The sequence below is a fragment of the Anabrus simplex genome, chromosome 4 (assembly GCF_040414725.1).
Source record: "Anabrus simplex isolate iqAnaSimp1 chromosome 4, ASM4041472v1, whole genome shotgun sequence".
In the NCBI taxonomy this organism is placed as follows: domain Eukaryota; kingdom Metazoa; phylum Arthropoda; class Insecta; order Orthoptera; family Tettigoniidae; genus Anabrus; species Anabrus simplex.
Window position 1 is genome coordinate 88,067,989 of NC_090268.1, and position 13,819 is coordinate 88,081,807.

The window sequence follows — 13,819 nt, forward strand, 5'->3', positions numbered from 1 at the left end:
AAAAATTAGGTCATTGTTTTGTATATTCAAACCAAGATGATATGTAAACATAGTGAAATGAAAACAGACACGCACTGAAAGCAAACCCTCTTCTTTATAACACTTAAAATCCCTGGGTACTTTATACAAGATGTTCTTGCATAACGTGTCATAAAAATGTTGTCCTTGGTCATACACCAAAATGACTAAGTGTATTAAGTGGATAAAGGCTTCACATCGCATTGTAATGCTTCTCACAAGGCACCCCAAGTTCAGTTATTGCAAACGTTACAAATCTTCCGAAGAAACGTCTTCAAGGGCTTGCAGTGTTTTGGTGTGGAGGACTTTTCGCTCGGGGATGTTTTCCCAGGTAGTCTGAGATTTTTTCAGTTGGATTTATGTCGGGACGTTTGGAAGACTACTCCACTTGTTGCACATGGCGCTCTTTCAGAAGTCACCGGAGATTGCTGGCATCAGGCACTCTAGTGGTTTTCCCAAGGTGCGTCACGTGAGGAATCAAAATTGGCACTAATATCTCATCAATATATCGTCGAGCCTAACAGTTAAGGATCCATTGCGAGTGATCAGGAGATCAGTTTTCGCGTCAAGACGTTTGGCTTCCCACACCATATCAGATCCACGCTTATAGGCAATGATAAATTTTTTGACACAGCTGTCGGACGAAATCGCTTCCCAAGTTTTCTCCCACTCACAGACGCCTTCTGAACGATATAACGCGAAACGGGATTCATCTGAGAATAGAACAGCAAACCAATGTCTTAGCTGATAGAGCAGCTGATCTCTCTAGAAAACTGCAATCTCCCGTCACGATGTCGTCCGTGAAGTGTAAGTAGGTACTTCAGCGGGTCTTCAGGAACTTAAGTTGGACTCGCGAAGCCTGTTTCTTAATAAGATATTTTGGTCAGTAACTCATACTCTAGACGCCTGTTGTAGGCCCACCTGCAGTGCTCGATCTTTAAGTAGCCGGTTGTGGAGAGCTTGCAAACAAACAGAATGATCCTGTCTCGGGTATTTTTCCTTTTGAGACCCATGCCAGGGCACCTGGCAACACATTCAGTCTTCTCAAAACGTTTCCACAAATACCAAATCGTATTCCGTGCAGCGAGCCTTTGCGAGTAGCCTTCTTGAAGCAACGTAAGTGTGCGGGAGGCTTCTTTGCGAGTAGCCTTCTTGAAGCAACGTAAGTGTGCGGGAGGCTTCTTTGCGAGTAGCCTTCTTGAAGCAACGTAAGTGTGCGGGAGGCTTCTTTGCGAGTAGCCTTCTTGAAGCAACGTAAGTGTGCGGGAGGCTTCTTTGCGAGTAGCCTTCTTGAAGCAACGTAAGTGTGCGAGTGGCTTCAGTTGCTTGCACCGTTGCCTATCTCAGTCCGCCATGACTTGAAACACTCCTCTCCACAAAGAGCAACTTAGCACACACTTTGAATTGAGGCACTCATACCTTTCTACTGACACTGAGCCTCTCAACTGGATGACAGTGGAACCAAACAGGACATGTTATAACCGTAATTTTCCAATCTCCATCCCACTGTGCATTCGTACAATACATTGCAGGGCTGAGTGGCTAAGACGGTTGAGCGCTGTCTTTCTTGCCCCAACTTGAAAGGTTCAATCCAGACTCAATCGGGTGGTATTTGAAGGTTCTCAAATACGTCAGTCTCGTGGCAGTAGATATAATGCCACATAACAGAACCCCTAGAGGACAAAATTCCGGCACCTGGGCGTCCCCGAAAATCGTCAAATAAATAGTTAGTGGGACGTAAAAACAATGATATTATTATTCTTAAACTGGAGTTACGAACGTCTAAACTGAAGAGTTTTATTCTTTTTGCAGTATAATAGGAATGTATTTTTGAAGTTTTTTAAGTGGAGCTAGGGACTGTATGGAAGTAAATATTGGACAATTACTGGTGAGTAAATAAAGATGATGGAATTCCGACTTCTTGGCTGATTTTGTTCAGTGTGACACCGGGTTAGATTCTCTGCCAGTTCCGGGAATATAACCGGGTCTGATTAATTCCTCTAGCTCGAGCCTCGGTGTCCGTATTCGTCATAATACACATATGCATTTGAATACAACACATCACAGTACAAGTAACCACAGACGAACATAATACTTAATATAACAGTCCATATATGGCTAGCATCAAAGAAGGCATTCAGTCCTAAAACTGAACTAAAATCATAAAAATTGTCCTGTACCACTATTTGGGTAAGGTCAGGAAGAAGAAGAAGAAAGAATGAAAATAGAAGCCTTCGAAATTTGGCAGAAGAACATAGTAAGATGGATAAACAGAATGTCATATATCCCCTTAGTGGTGGGGACGCAGACGAATAATATACGCACGGTATGCCCTGTTTGTCGTAAAAGACGACAAAGAGGGGCAACCAAATGATTATTAAATTAGAACCATGAGACTACTTGTAATTAGTACCATTACGTGAGGAACACCATGCGTCAAGGTTACCTGCGATTAATACCAATATGTGAGGAAAACCATGGATCTACGTTATCTCGGAGTAGTACCCTTATGTGAAGAACACCGCGGATTCTGGGCTTTCACCTTGTTTAGTGCCATCGCGTGTATCCCACAGAGGCGGGGGTAGGCTTCGGCCGCGCGAGGAGCGGTGCCGTACGCTGCGCTGGAATTTGTCGGCTCCCCTGCGCTCTGAATGAGTATGCATTACCTACGAGTAGTACAACTATGTGAGGAACACCATGAGTTTGGCTGTTGCCTGTGATTTGTACCAGTATGTGAAGAAAACCATGGCTCTGCGTTGCCTGAGTTTAATACCATTATGTGGGGTGTGTGTTACCTGTGGGTCGTACCATAATGAGTGATACGCCGTGGGTTTATATTGCCGATGATTAGAATCACATAATGAGCGGCATCAAGAGTATACGTGGTCTGTGATTAGTTCCACTATGTAGTGAACACCACGGCAATAACGACGCCCGTAATTAACCCCACTCTGTCAGGAACCCCATGAGTCTGCCTTGCTTGCCAGTGGTGCCCTTATGTGAGGAACAAAATGGGTCTGTGTTGCCAGCAAGTGCGGCCATTATGTGTGACATACCATGGGTCTGCATTACCTGTGATTAATACCGCCAAGCAAGGAATACCGTGAGTCTACGTTACCTGTGATTAGTACCAGTATAGGAGGAACACCATGGTTCGGCTTTACCAGTAATTAGTACTATTATGAGAGGACGGTGACCTGAATATTGGACCCCTTTTTATAACGAAAATCATCTCATAAAAGAAGGCATTGTGAGTTGGATGCTCTGATTGTTTTGGGTTTATGGTCATTTTTATATCATCATTCGTTTTATATTTTATTCAGTTGACACATTTTGAAGTTATAGTTATTGTTTCATTTCGTTGCCCCTCGTACCCTTAGTGGCCGATGACCTAGATCTCAGGCCCCTTTAAACGACGAAAATCATCATCACAAAAAATAATGATATAAGCTAGTTCTGTTTTGATGATTCACTCCCACATTGCTCGTAAATTACTGTAATAAATGTTTTATTATTTTCCTTTTACAATTTATTTTACGTTACACCCACACAGACAGGTCTTATGGGGACGATGGAATGGAAAAGGTCAAGGAGTGGTAAATTAACGGCCGTGGCCTTAATTAAGGTACAGCCCCAGCATTTTCCTGCTGTGAAAATGGGGAAACCAAGGAAATTTATCTTCAGGGCTTTCGACAATGGGGCTTGAAACCTCTATCTCGCGGATGCAAGCTCAAAGCTGCGCGCCACTAACTGCACGACCAATTCACCCGGTGATAACTGTTATAAGCAGATTCAGTATATTCTCTATTTGATGTGACAGAACAATCTTTGTGGTAGGTTATTGACTCATGTTCAGAGGACTACAACGTGTCGTTTATAGTGTGGGAACTCCGCAGAGCCTGGCGCTTTGCAAGTACACGGCTCCAGGACCAGATAATGTCCGTAACCGGATGTTGAAACACCTTACTGAGGATAGTCCTTTGTATTGGCTTCGTGTGTTCAACCGAATCTGCGTAGAGGGTGATTTTCCGTCACAGTGGCGAGAGGGCATAGTCATTCCTGTCCTCAAACCTGACAAAGATCCTAAGTTTGCAGGAAGTTAAGTTCTATTTGTCTTACAAACTGCTTGTGTAACCTTTTTTAGAGGATGGTGAATTTTGACTTGTGTGGTGCCTAGAGGAACGAGTACTTTTGTCCGAATACCAATGTGGTTTTCGAGCCACTCGCTCGACCACTGACCACTTGGTACACCTGGAGAGTTCTGTCCAGGGCGATTTTCTCTCCAACATGAGTGGCAAATCTGAGGAGATGACCCTCATCCTCCCTCTTCAGAGTGAGGAAATCAATGGAATATCCGAGGTAACTTGCGAATTTTTCGTCCCTCAGTCTATTCCATGTGCGAGAAGGAAGAGCGTATTCACAATACTGCGTTCAGGAAAATGGCGTCCCACAGCGATCGGCTCTAAGTGCCACTCTGTTCGCGATAGCCGTATACGGTATTGTCGTTGCTGCGTCGCTGTATATAGACGATTTTGCTCTGCATTTTAGCTCACAAAATATGGTCGTCGCTGAGCACACTTAAGAGACCCATCATCGAGCAGCACGCAAATCAAGAATTTTGAATCGGTCTACAACTAACCCCCCACCGCAGAGAAAAGGAACCGTTGGCCACATGACCCTTTTATTCACCTTCTACGACAGGCAGGGATTACTTGTGATTGTATTCAGCCCTTCACATCAACACGTGGTCCAATACATGATACCAAACCGCAATCAATAACCGCGCCTAGCTCGCCCCTTTTAGTCGACACATACGACAGGCAGGTGATACCGGGGGTGTATTCTATACCAGCGTCCCCCACCCGCCAGGGGCCTTACCTTTTTTGTCGACTCTTACGACAGGTAGGGGATACCGTGTATGTATTCCTCGTATTCCTCGTCTGCGTCCCCCACCCACAGGTGATAGAAATTTATTAGTCAATAACCTACCGACACAATGAAAACCGTCGGCTGTAAGCTGCTTACCATCGAGCAACGCAGCCGATTGGAATACGCTTGGATAGCAGTCAAAGATTATTATTTTGATGTACCTTCAACATTGCCTTGACAGACGACCAAGTATGGTACCTCCCTGGATAATACAACGACCTGAAATCATTCTAGATTTGCACACTGGCCCGAACGTAAACATCGACCCCTAAATTTATTGGATCACTTCCTTCCGTTGTTGGCCGGTACCCTGATTCGGTCGTGGTTTTCACGGTTGGTTCGAGGTCTGAAGCGAGAGAAGGCTGTGGGTTCGTTGTTGACAACAACCGGTTTCTTTCTCCTGCCCCGTAAACCTGTAGTGTGTACACAGCAGGGCTCTATGCCATCTGTGAAGCTCTGCGGTTCACACTGACCGGTGAGCGCCGGCAATTTCTGCTTTTTACCGACTCCTTGAGCGCGCTACAGTCTATAGATACATGTTTACCTCGGCACCCTCTGGTGCAGCGGATCCAGGACCTGCTACCGGGTGTTCGGATGCCGGCACCAGAATCACGTTTATGTGACTACGAAGCCACGCGGGTGTAGAGGGAAACGTGTTAGCTAATAAGCCTGCCAAGGAGGCAGTTACACTGTCCCCGTTGCCTTACAAGGTTCCAGCAAGTGATATTCAGTCTCACCTGAGACATCTGGTTATGTGCTATGTGAGATGGAATGGAAAGCTACCCCTCTTCTAAATACGCTGAGAGCGATAAAGGGAACTACGAAGGTATGGAAGACTTCGCTTCGGGCTTGTCGGAGGGAAGTAGTGGTAATATGTCATCTTCGGTCTGGCCGTGGCATAGTAATGCACTCCTGTCTAGAGAAGGGTGAACGTCCCCTCTGTGTACTTGAGGGGGTCAACTAACCGTGGTACCTCGTACACATCCTTACGCAATGCGTGGACCTGGCCGATCTATGCCGTACTCTACAACTTCCGAGTGCCATTTCCCTCATCCTACGGGAAGACGAGCAGTCTGCAGACCTCCTCATCCGTATAGCGTGCTTTTTATCGTTTGTAATAATGTCTTTGTATTCGTGTATTTCTGTTAACTGCGCTTTTATCCCATTGACTGTATTTTAGTTAATGTGTGCGAACTTTGATGTGTTATTTTAACTTCCATCTTGAATTATATGTATCTCTGTATTTCCATACGCCTTGTCACCTATATTTTCTATAATTTTACTAGGATAGAATGCACTGGTTATTAGAGCCACTGTTGTTTTTATCTCATAATCACTTTACAAGTTATAAATCTCATTGTAAAACCGTATTGGATTTCAGAATAAGAAGTTATTATATTAATAAAACCACCTTTCCAATACACAATAGTCCTTTATATTTAGGATAAAACCATTTAATTACAAGTAGGACATGTTTCGCTCAATCTTAGTGAGCATCATCAGCTATAGATAACATAATCCATGGTGGATCAGGGCCCTGATCCTGGTAAAAAAAAACAACGTCTAATATACATTGATAAAATACGAATTTTAACAATTTAAAAATAATCGATTATATTATGTCTATTAAAACAAATATTGATAATTAAAATTGCTTAAAATGTAAGTGGAATGACTGACATGAAATGTTATTATAGTATGTAGTGATTAAATGTTCGTATAAATCAATGACCATAATAATCTTCGCTCAATTGCATTAGACTGTTTATGATTAAAACAGTTATTCACATAAGGGTGAGCTCTTGTAATGAACTATGGTGTGTTTTTTTTAAATAAACGTGATGAGGAATGCTAAAATCACATATATTGGTTGAAAAACGAACTGCACTGATGATGAAACGTTGTCTGGATCGGCGTAATTAACCTTATGGGACTTCCTCGTGTTGTGTTTCAAACAGAACCTCAGAAACCTCAGGAAACCTGAGTAAACAATCAAGGGACTAATCTCCCCTCAATTAACACACGAGATACACCCGATTTATATTATTTCACCTAGGAGATCAGTAGTTCTCCATTTGAAGTCCAATATTATCACTACTACACAAAATATTATAATGTTTGAAACACGACACGAGGAATTCCCATAAGGTTATTTACGCCGATCCAGACGACGTTTTATCATCAGCGCAGTTCGTTTTTCTACCAATATATGTGATTTTAGCATTCATCATGTTTATTTTAAAAAACAACATCATAGTTCATTACAAGAGCTCACCCCTATGTGAATAACTGTTTTTAATCATAAACAGTCTAATGCAATTGAGCGAAGATTATTATGGTCATTGATTTATACGAACTTTTAATCACTACATACTATAATAACATTTCATGTCATTCATTCCACTTAAATTTTAAGCAATTTTAATTATCAATATTTGTTTTAATAGACATAATATAATCGATTATTTTTAAATTGTTAAAATTCGTATTTTATCAATGTATATTAGACGTTTCTTCGTTATATATACCAGGATCAGGGACCTGACCCACCATGGATTATGTTATCTATAGCTGATGATGCTCACTAAGATTGAGCGAAACATGTCCTACTTGTAATTAAATGATTTTATCCTAAATATAAAGGACTATTGTGTATTGGAAAGGTGGTTTAATTAATATAATAACTTCGTATCAAAATCACTTTCCATCGTCACTTATTTTCATTTCTTGTCTGTGGATAAATTTTAAAATTTTAACTTTCATTTCGGTTTGTTCCATCTCGTACCATTAGGGGCCTATGACCTAGCTGTTAGGTGCCTTTAAACAACAAACATCTTTATCAATATATTTTCCCCGATGACACAACAACTACCTTCGCCGTTATTTATCTGCTATCAGGGGGACGATTTCAGAGTAAAATTTCCACTCTGATACTCTATTGAACTGCAGTGCAACTTCATTACATAGGCAGTAACTGATATTACTAAGTAGAGACCCATTACTTCATAATCTAATATTCAAAATATTATCCATCACGTACCTGATATAAATTTCCCCTCGAGTATTGCTGATGAACACACCTCATGAGCAATTATAAGCGTACACACTAACTTCTTCCAAACCCCAATGAAGTTAACTTTATAAGTGACTAGTTCTTTAACCACCCGTTCTATGTTTGTAGCACCCATTATGCAGCATCGCCCTTAATTTTCCCTGAAGGCTAATAGCAAAGCAAACACGACCAAGAGCACCAAACCGGTGAGAATAAATGAAACCCGAGAAAACGCGCCCTCGAGGGATGACCCATTTATATACTAACAGTGAGGAATTCGTAGAATTCTCGTCAACGTGAGTTTCACAGCATTCGGCACGCTTGGTTTTAATACAATAGTAACTTACTGCAAAATTAGTTCTAAATTGTATAATTTTACTACATCGTGTGCAACAAATGCTGTAGTGTTTTTTCCGTAATGTAGAAAGATACGAGTAGATAGATAGATTGATCATTTATTTATCCTGGCGAAGTAAGGGACAACCGTCCCTGTCTTGCACTTAACAAGTAACATAGAGTACATGTGAATTAGTATGTTCTGGAGAAATGATTAGCATTTGAACTATGTCGGCCCTTAGGTTCAAGGTCCACATCGATATCTCGGCGCACCACCACCGACTGATCAAAGGTGCCTGCGGCCCTCGTTGTCGCTATAAGCCGAAGGTAATGGATCAGTGTGACTTGAGCAGACGTGCAAGATGCCTTGCAGACGTGTGCGAGAACCGTACCGTCAAATGTTTCAGTTTGAAAGAGGGTGAATTATTGGCAAGAAAGAACGTGATCCGGGAAACTGCTGCTCTTGTGTGTCGGCAGTGCAACGGGTGTGTACATAATGATTCACAGAAGGCCATAGAACACGACGAGATGGGTCTGGTCACACCACCCTGACAACCCGCCGAGAAGATCGACTCCTCATCCGAATGGAATTGCAGGACAGGTCTGCGTCCTTCTCGGCTCTGCTGTAACTGTGGAACAGTGTAACACATCGTACACTATCAGGAGGGACATTCCGTCGCCGTTTATTATGGTCTCCCCCTACCTTCGACTAATGTGCATAAACATGCTAGACTGCAGTGATGTATGGAACTACGTCACTGGGGACAGGAATGTCATCAGATAGTATTTTCGGACGAATCCAGGTTCTGTTTGTTTGAAAATGATGAACGCATTTCGGTTCTCCGCAGACAGGGGGAGAGGTATCACATTGACTGCATCCGCTCCCACTCAACGCCTTATGTTGTGCAGTGCTATTGGATACAAATCAAATCGCAGTTGGTGCGTGTTCAGGGTACTGTGACCAGTTTTATCTCCGTGACTGACATACTGCGATCGGTAGCCATACCCGTTCTGCACAACACTCCAGACGTCATATTTCAGCAAGACAATGCGCGACCACATGTTGCTGCACGAACACGAGCCTTCTGGTTGTCACAGGATGTCAAACTGTTGACCTGGCCCGCCCAAACACCATATCTGTCGCCAATCGAAAATGTGTGGGATATGGTGAAACGACGGGTGCGGCGCTGTTACCCAGTACCAACTACCAAAGATGAACTGTGGAACCGATTGAATGCAGCATGGATGGCTATACCCCAGGACGCCATTCGCGCCCTATACGCGTCGATGCCATCACGCATGGAACAAGTTGTCAGTGCGCATGGAGGATCCAGTGCCTACTAGGCAACAGGACACATGCTGAACCGAAGCGACTGAAATGCTAATAGTTTCTGCAGAACGTACTAATGAACATGTCCTGTAAATATGAACTTCCTATCTCTAGTCTTTCAAGGGGTTCTCTTTTTTATGAACATGAGTGTATGTAGAACTACTGAACTATACCTAACAGCAATATTAAAATTTGTAAAGGGAAAGAGCGCATTATTACAGAAAATAAGAACCTTTTTAGGATATACATAAACACGTAAGTTATGAATTTTACTTGCAGAAGGTCCCTCTATGGATCAGTGGTAGAGTGCCGGACTCGGGATACCAAAATCACGGGTTGGAAACCGACAGAGGTATTCGAATTTTGGGAGGTGGAGTGGCAGGCTCCGCTCTTTCAAAACAGCTGAGAACGACTAAAGGAACTACGACGCTATGGAAGACTTCTCTTTGGGTTTCTCGAAGAAGAGCAGTGGTATTATATCGTCTTCGGATCGCCTAGGGCATAGTAACGCACTCCTCATTGCTGAAAGGAGAATTCCCTGGTGTGTAATTGCGGCGGTAATTTGACCGTAGTTCACGTCCTTACAGAACGTGCTAACCTTCCAAGTACCGTCTCCCTCACTCTACGAGATGACGACCAGTCAGTAAATTTTGTTATTCATTTTATGAGGCAGCGTGAGATAGTTTTATCTCGTTTAAAAGTCAATTTTATATTTGCGTTTAATTTGTATTTTATTGTTATTATTTTATTAATCCTGTTTTAGTTTTTCTTCGTGTATTTTAATATTCGTTTGCAATTTTAATTTGTAATAAATATATGATATCGTATCAAAGGCAATGCCGTATTCCATTTTAATATATATTAATATCTATCTAAATCACGTTATATTAAAATAACGCATTACGAATTAGATTCACTTGGAACCAATTGGGATACACATCCAAAGACATCCGCAGCAGAGTACGCTTGCCCTGTTAGGTACAGATCAAGTCATGCTAAACAAGTTGAAATTTCTCTAAATGAAACATGTCGACTCATTACCGGCTTCTTGATACCAACTCCACGAGATAGAAGCTACTCTTTGGCTGGAATAGCCCGGCGAGATATAAGAAGAAAAGTTTCATCCATGAATGAGAGAACTAAAGCACTTGCCTCATGTGCACACCCATTGTATGGATATGAACCTGCCCACCAAAGATTGAGGTCTACAAGGAGTTTCCTGAATACAACCGAATTAAACGAACCTGCTCAATCCACAAGGTTGAGATTATGGAGAACTAGAAATCCTCAACTTGCTGGTTGGATGCTACCAATTGAACATCTCCCTCCAGGACACGAGGAACATTGGTCTACGTGGAAATCGTTGAACAGGCTTCGCACTGGAGTTGATAGATCAAGAATCAATTTGGTAAAGTGGGGCTTTCCTGGCATATCCAGACAATGCGAATGTGGTGAAGACCAAACCACAGCCCATTTCATGAACTGTAGTAAATGTCCTTTAAGTTTCACAATAGAGGACTTGATGGCTGCGACACCTAATGCCCGCGATTTGGCAAAATTCTGGGCAGACACTATTAGATATGTATGTCATTAAGTACCATTATGCTATGTAAAATTTATGCTTCTGATACGAATAAAAAAAAAAATTTAAATTCATAATCGTTTTCTACATCATCATCTTTTAAGTGTCCGGATCCATGGCTAAATATTAGCGTGCTGGCCTTTGGTCAGTGGGGCTCTGGGTTCGATTCCCTCGATGGGAACTTAAACCATAATTTGTTAATATCGCTGGCACGGGGGCTGGGTGTACTGTATGTGTTATCTTCATCATCATTTCATCCTCAACACGACGCGCAGGTTGCCTACGGGAGTCAAATCAAAAGACCTGCACCTGGCGAGCTGGACATGTCCTCGGACACTCCCGGCATTTAAAGCCATACGCCATTTCATTACATTTCATCTCTTAAATTCTAGTCAGTGGATAAATTTTTATTTTTATTATTATTATTATTATTATTATTATTATTATTATAGTTCGTTTCATTTCGTACCATTAGGGACCAATGACCTAGGAAATGTTAGACCCTTTTATACAAGCATCATCATCATCATTCAGATTTTGAAAGGCGAAAAATCTTTCGGCACTCCATGTCATACGATGTAGGAAGATAAAATACATCTGATAACACTTTTGATGTTTATCCAATATCTATATATATAAAATAAGAGTTTTGTCAGTACATTGCTGAGAATTTGAAAAGAATGGTATTTCTATATCGGTCATGTCCATAGTAACAAGAAAATGTACTTTATACTTTTCCATAATTTCTGTCTGTCTGTCTGTCTGTCTGTCTGTCTGTCTGTCTGTCTGTCTGTCTGTCTGTCTGTCTGTCTGTCTGTCTGTCTGTCTGTCTGTCTGTCTGTCTGTCTGTCTGTCTGTCTGTCTGTCTGTCTGTCTGTCTGTCTGTCTGTCTGTCTGTCTGTCTGTCTGCACACGCATCACGAGAAAACGGCTGAAGAGAATTTAATGTAATGAAAATCGGTATGTAAAGTCGGCGGATGAGCCGCTACAATCTAGGCTATAAATCATTTTATTCATGCTGAGTGAAATGGTAGTTTAGGGGAAGGCCTTAAATTTAATTATCGAATATTTATATTATTAGCGGTCCTATCGATAAATACGATATAACTAAAGTTATATAGAATTAAGTTTCCAATCAATTATGTCTTATACATTTTTATCGTACCGGCTCTCATAACACAGATATTAATGAATTTGTATTTTTGTTGCTAAGTCCATATCAACGCCGAGCCACGAGAAAATGGGTTAACAGAATTTAATGAAAACCGCTATATAGAGTCGGGGAATAAGAAACTACAGTCTAGGCTGTAAATAATTTTATTCGCCCGAGATGAAATGGTAGTTTAGGGGAGGGTGCCTAAAACTTAATTTTTAAATACCATTTCCGATCATTAATGTTTCATTCAGTTTTACTGTACCGACTATGATAAGAATGGTATTTCAGAAGGCCTACAATATCGAAAACTCATAACACTGATCAACAATAACTTTACATTGACCATTGTTTGTTGTGATGTTCTTCGTTTCTTATGGTGCCGCTCAACTCCGATAGATGGGATCAGTACTGCGTACACAGTATAACAGCCCGACTGAACATTGGTGGGAAATAGCTGGGGAGTTGGAAAACTTTCTTCTTTAGCATACCATTCCTCTGGTTCATACATTTTCTGATACTGCACGTACGTAACACATTGGTTCATCATAGTAATCCAGCTATTCGATCCCTACTCTGACGCGCTGTTTTGAATGGGCTGTATGCACACTTATGGCAGAGGCTCACTTAGTAGTAGTAGTAGTAGTAGTAGTAGTATGACTTGGTCTAGAATTACAATTTAAGCCTATTTCAAATTATAGCACCACAATTCACTAAATTACTCAAAAGTCAACCCTGAAAAGAGCCGTTTCTTCTTAAGAAAAACTTCTTCCTCTTCACTTTTAATAAATTCTACATTCATTTAATCCCAAATTAACAGTGAAGAGGGGACTTCTCCTCTGGCTTGGAGGAAAAAAATTGCCTCCAAGTCAGATAGATTTTGCTGCCGCCAGTGTAGTGAATTTAGATTTTCCGACTCATCGGGTACTCCTAGGAAACAGATTAGTAAAAGGGCATAGTTTTTGCCCTGGGACTTTCCACTATTCGCCTTCCCCCACCCCCCACCCCCGCACCGCCGGAAAAAGATGAAGAGTGTTCACGGATCAAAGCTTTCTGCGGCTTGGTCATTCCAGCTCTGGAATTCCAGCATAGTACTGTTCGTTAAAAGTGAGAAAGTGTGTGGTCTTTCATTTGATGGAGTATTTCATATGAAAGCTTTCTTTTTAATCGCTCCATTCCTACTGACGTCATTGCAATGACCTATGTTCATTTCAGTTAGGAAAACCACTAAGACAGTCTTTCTGAGGATGTAAAATGGCTGATGGAGGGTGAGTGTCTGCCATTATAATGAAAACTTCCCAACCTGGTTGTGACTGATGGTAGGCAAGCGGGCCTATCATTACAATGAAAATTCCCTAACACAGTCTTCATATGAGGTAAGACGTTTGGTGACTTCCCCGTCGCGTTTCTAGGGTAACG